This window comes from Pan troglodytes, chromosome 5, assembly GCF_028858775.2.
Source record: "Pan troglodytes isolate AG18354 chromosome 5, NHGRI_mPanTro3-v2.0_pri, whole genome shotgun sequence".
NCBI classification, from domain to species: domain Eukaryota; kingdom Metazoa; phylum Chordata; class Mammalia; order Primates; family Hominidae; genus Pan; species Pan troglodytes.
The window spans coordinates 27,771,113-27,776,995 of record NC_072403.2 but is presented as its reverse complement, the minus strand read 5'-3'; the positions used below and the strand labels follow the sequence as shown (position 1 = coordinate 27,776,995).

The window sequence follows — 5,883 nt, the reverse complement described above, 5'->3', positions numbered from 1 at the left end:
AACAGGCTGTGCAGCGTTAGCTCTCCAACACCCAGCATCCAGGGAGATCCTCACACAGGTGTTCCAGGAAACCTCTATAACCTGTTTCTTTACCCATCCTAGAAAGAAAAACCAAAAAACAACAGAGCAAAGGGGTGAAAACACCATGGGCCTGTTCTCTTAAAATGTCTCAGCTTATAAGATGACTTTTTGTTTCTTGGTTTACAAGGAATAAAAAGATTCTTGTCACATGTTGATCCTGTGTGTTGTTACACTGTCATGGGAACAACAGGTAAAGGTTCTATTCCTTAGTGACAACAGGCTGCTTCATTATCTCTCCTTTTTATGTTCTAAGGGCAAAAATATTCAGGGTCTGCAGGGTAAAAACTATGGAAGCATAAACAAGGAAAACCTGACTCTCCCTCACAACTGCATGTCCTACTAAAAGGTAAAAGGACACTTTGGGGTTGTCTCAGGTGAAAACTGCTGGAAGGAAAAAGCCTGAGAAAGCCGCTGACAGCACCAGTGCTTTGCGTCTCGGGACAAATTCCTTTCCCTCTATCAATACGTTTTATTTTTTCACGGAGGGGAGGGGACTCATTTTGCCAAGAATTTATTGTGCATCGGTAAGTGGATGGGAACTTTATAAATATTGTCTGGTTTAATCCTTCCCACAAGCCTACAAAATAGGTAGAGAATCCAAATTTTGAACAGGAATGCGAAGAGGTGTATATTCCAAAAGCAGCTATAGGAATTTAAGTCAGGATTGGGCCCAAGAAAAACTGTGAATCTCTTCTAAAATTGTGAGACGGCCCTGCATCCACATGTCGTGGGTGGGTTCTGAGATGAAGACTGAGCACAGCCCCCAGCTCCTACAAGCATAATGTATAAGCACAGCTGTGTCTGCCCTGCTGGTCTGCAAACAGCTGAGCCATGCTCTGGGTTTGCTACTGTTTTAAGTTCAATGTGTTCATATGTCTTCTCACATCAGTGATAAAAGCATACCTTGTAAGTCACTGGGTCTCTTCAAACCCCCTTTTTTTTTTTTGGAATATTTGATCTAATGTAGCAGTTTAGTAAAGTATGTCAACAAATTTTCATGACCCGTCCATCTGTCTATATCAAAATAAATTAATTCTCCATAAAACGCATCAACTTCTTAATCTCCCACAAACCGGCAATGGTTAACGGGAAGAACACAGAGAAAGTTCAGTATCTTAATCACTCTCTCCATCACTTCATACAGGGAAACTGACTTGCAAAGTTCCCACACAAACTCTCTTTTTGAATGATGCAATGGAAGCTGTGCACAGCAGCCTTCTCTGCTGACTTAAGTAAACCAATGAAACTGCCTTTTCCCCTCTCATCACAGGTGCTCAATGTACAACAAAACTCAATTTTTCCATGACTAGTTGAAAGCTCCAGAATTCCTAACTGTTTGAAAGGGTTTGAAAGCATCCTCCCTGAGCCCACCCCTGAAAAACTCAGGCAGACTATACCCTTACATTAGTAGAGCTGCATTTCACACATCAGGAAACTCCAACCCTTACAGTCTTCAGAAACAAGTATCACAGAGGTTTGACCACATATGTTCCATTTTGAACCTTTAGCACACTATTTTTACCCAACTCTCTCGTAAGACCCACCATATACTGTGTGGGAGAAGATTCCACATCAGTCAATCACATTAACAAGTCCTCAATGACACTCAGTACTGAAATGTTAGCCCCAACCCACCCTGCATATTAAACGCATCTGGCTTGGTCAGCCAGATAACATCCTCACCCAGCGGTGACGCGCATCAGTGGTGTGCTCTTGCTAAGCTCACAGATTTTCTCAATGGTCTGTCGAAGTGGTCCTTGCTTATGTAAATCAGTATGTTAAAATCTAGTAGATACAGGATATCCCGCTAAAGAGCAGGCACATTGAAGAAATGAGTGTATAGGCTCTCTGTTCCTCCTATGAACTTTATTAAGGAACTGGAGCTGGAGGAGAACAAAGATCTTTCTCCATATTTCAGTTTTCTCCCCTCCACTCATAGCATGGCACAATCCAGAAAAGATATAAAATCAAGTGCCAGCTGGGTGCAGCGGCTCACACCTGTAATCCCAGCATTTTGGGAGGCCAAGGCAGGCAGATCACCTGAGGTCAGTAGTTTGAGACAAGCTTGGCCAATATGGCGAAACCCTGTCTCTCTAAATATACAAAAATTAGCCAGGCATGGTGGCGCATGCCTGTAGTTCGAGCTACTCAAGGAGCTGAGGCAGGAGAATCGCCTCAGGATGCAGTGAGCCGAGATCGCACCACTGCACTCCAGCCTTGGAGACAGAGTATGACTCGGTCTCAAAAAAATAAATAAATAAATAAATAAATAAAAGTTAAAAAATAAAAGTAAAATAAAGTGCCACCTTAAGAGATGTGACAGTACTAATCTGGGAATATATCACAGGCTCTCGAATTTTAATGTGCCTAAGAATCACCTGATAGGTGCTTGTTAAAAATGAACATTTCAAGACTCTTCCCCAACAGTTTCTGATTCAGCAGGTCTACAGTCGAAACCAGGAATTAGCAGCTTTAACAAGTGCCACAAGTGATCGGATACCGGTGGTCCCAGGACCACACCTCGAGAAAGCCCCGCAGAGAGATGAGTGCATGGAAAGAGCCAACTGAGAGGTGGGGCTGAGTCAGGCCTCTGGAATTCTGAAGTGGTTTTAGCCCTTGTTTATAGTCTATTCCATTGCTCCAATTGTAAAGCCTGTTCAGTTAAAAATTCACCCAGCACAGTACAGACAGAAGTTTGACATAAAAGCCCTGATAACACTAATGGTGGTAAAGGGACCTCTTTCAATAGGCACCTGGTTTGTGCCTAGTTGCTTGCTTTCAAGATTTATCCAGGTCCAGCCTCTGTGCTTGGGAGAACAAAGCTCTCATCTTTGGTTACTTTCATTGGAAACAACATTCCCCTTTCCCCATCAAAATTCATCTAGTTCGGTTCTTTATAAATTACGTTTACTACATGAGGTACAGTTATACTATATTTTAAGTACGACATTACTTTGTTTTTTCAGGTGAAGCTTAAACAAATGTGAGGCAGAAAAATCTATTAATGAGGCACTAATGAGAAGATGGAATCAAACTCCCTGCAAATACACACACACACACACGTGGGAAACTTCTGGCTTTTTTTTTTTTTTAAAGAAAACCCTGAGGAGCAAGCTAACAAAATATCAATAAAGTTGGAGAAACTGGGGCCGGGCGAGGTGGCTCATGCCTGTAATCCCAGCACTTTGGGAGGCCAAGGCGGGTGGATCATTTGAGGTCAGGGGTTTGAGACCAGCCTGGCCAACATGGTGAAATCCCGTCTCTACTAAAAATACAAAAGTTAGCCAGGCGTGGTGACATGCACCTGCAATCCCAGCTACTCAGGAAGCTAAGGCAAGAGAATTGCTTGAACCCGGGAGGTAGAGCTTGCAGTAAGCCAAGATCCTGCCACTGCACTCCAGCCTGGGTTGACAGAGTGAGACTCTATCTCAAAAAAAAAAAAAAAAAAAAAAAAAAAAGCTGGAGAAATTGGAGCACAAAAAAAGTCTAAGCGATACAAAGATATTATTTTTAAAAGGATTAATACTGTCCTATTAAACATTTATTAAACATAGACATTTTGTGAAGTGCTGCCAAAAGCAGGAATGGAACTAGAACTCAGGACTCCAAATTCCCAGCTCTATCAATAAATCAGGCAATTTCCCTCCACAATCCAAAATAGCTGCAAATGCTCTGGTTATTTTTTAACATATGGCTTAAATATTTATATTTTAAGTGCTTTCAGTTTATAGTCCACATCATAAACATTCATTAACATTTAGGCAACTTCCTAAGTAACTCTAACTGCAAGGTCAGACCAAATACACATTTAAGCAAAATAAACATTCCCCATCATAGGCTATAAATTGTTCCAATATTTACTTGATAACCTGACACCCATATTCATTTGCCTCTCTTCCTCCCAAAATACTGTTCTTCGGGAGTTTTTTTTTCTCATGCAACAAAAGATAGTGTTACTGAGGCCGGAGAGAAAGGAGCAAGGTTTCAAAGATACCAAACTTAGAATTTGGAATAAGCTTAACCTTAGGGGGATCTATCTCCTTGATTGGTGTGTTTCATGGCATTAAATTTAATTAATTAATCAATCCAACAAATACTTGTGTATTTGCCAGGCCGAGTGCTCTTCTGAATGAACAGAGTCAAAGTTGTTGCCTACAATGTTTACATTCTAGGAGACCGGCCAACAGTAAATCAGTCAGCAAACAAATATTTAGTATAACATCAGATACGTTTAAGCGCTCCGAAGAAAAATAAGGCAGGGTAAAAGGGACAGAGAATGACAAAGTATTAGAGGGACAATATTGCTATTTTAAATAGGGTGGACAAAGAAATCTACTCCGAAGACTTAGTCAAATTATAGACTAAATCAAAAAATGAGAATAATATTAACTTCCCTCTCAAAGTGGCCACCACGCATGGGTCAGTAGAAAAAACTGCAGGCTGCTTAAACACATCGGAATTAATGAACATCCACGAATTTTAGAGCAAGAACAAAAGAAACTTGTGAGGCTAACCTGCTCCAGAAGCCGCCAAGCACGCAGAGGGAAAGAAAGAGGAATGTACCCTTCACCTGGCCCCACTCACAAGAGCTGGCCAAGATCACTCCCAAGCCTGACTTCCAGGTAAAGGGCTACATGAAATCAGCCACAAAAGGCGCAATGTGGAAATCAAGGAAAAAGCACCATTTAATAAATTCCTTAGAGTTATTTTTCAGGGCAATGACTGAATGTAGTAATTGACATATCATTGGATGCAAGTAAGATAAACATAAGTAATAAGGTTTTACAAAGGTTATGCATTGTAATTGTAATCAGATACAATGTTTAAATTCTTAATAAAAGAGTGACAAGCTTCAGACATCAAATTTCTAATGTAAGTCTCTTTAAAACAGGCACACTCTTTAGAAAGTCAATATCCTATATTAAACGGCAGGAAGCAACCCCTTTAGAAGTTTGCAAAGAGGGTGAAGTAAGCCGTTGGTATTTTAAAGGAAATAAACATTTGAACAGTCCAAAGCTACAGAAAAGCCATAATCTATTTCAGATTAAAAGACATTAAAAAGTCATCGGTTTCTAGTATCTAGGATTAGAGTTTGGTTAGAGCTTCAATCATTCATGCTTTTAATCTAAAATTGGTCCTTGAAAGCTGTAATGAATTAAACAACATACTACCCACAGAATCAACTGTAAAAATATACTGTAAGTAAAAGCATAATGACTCAACTCACTTCCTTCCTCATTTTCCCCTAATCCATTTGACCCCCTTCCTGTCACCTAATCTAATCATTGGCTGGGTTTCCATTAAGATTCTCCCCACTGTGCTATCTGAAGTCATTGCATTGGCTCTCCCAGATTTAAGGGACAATTTTGTAAATGTCACCATATAAAACTGAATTGCTAAAATGTAAAGTAGACAGTGATTCAATTCATGGCTGTGTGTTCCAAGAGTGGAGTAGTGTGAGATCCATGCAGTCTAGAAGGAATTTTTTTTTTTTTTTTAATTTTTTTTGAGAAGGAGTCTCGCTGTGTCACCCAGGCTGGAGTGCGATGGAGCAATCTCGGCCCACCGCAACCTCTGCCTCCTGCGTTCAAGAGATTCTCCTGACTCAGCCTCCCGAATAGCTGGGATTACAGGCATGCACCATCACGCCTGGCTAATTTTTTTATATTTTTTTGTAGAGATGGGGTTTCATGGTGTTAGCCAGGATGGTCTCGATCTCCTAACCTGGTGATCCGCCCACCTCGGCCTCCCAAAGTGCTGGGATTACAGGTGTGAGCCACTGCACCCCGCTAAAAGGAAATT

General features: G+C 40.9%; 1 long non-coding RNA gene across 2 annotated transcripts; it reads left to right on the top strand.

The window, feature by feature from the left end:
- Positions 1 to 286: 286 nt before the first annotated feature.
- On the top strand, positions 287 to 4,889 carry LOC107975082 (uncharacterized). Of its 2 annotated transcripts, none has more exons than XR_001718300.3 (3): positions 287 to 605; positions 2,509 to 2,652; positions 3,048 to 4,889. It is a non-coding gene; the product is annotated as an uncharacterized LOC107975082 (long non-coding RNA). The 2 variants fall into 2 exon arrangements; XR_001718301.4 differs by having other exon boundaries at positions 288 to 427.
- Positions 4,890 to 5,883: the final 994 nt, after the last annotated feature.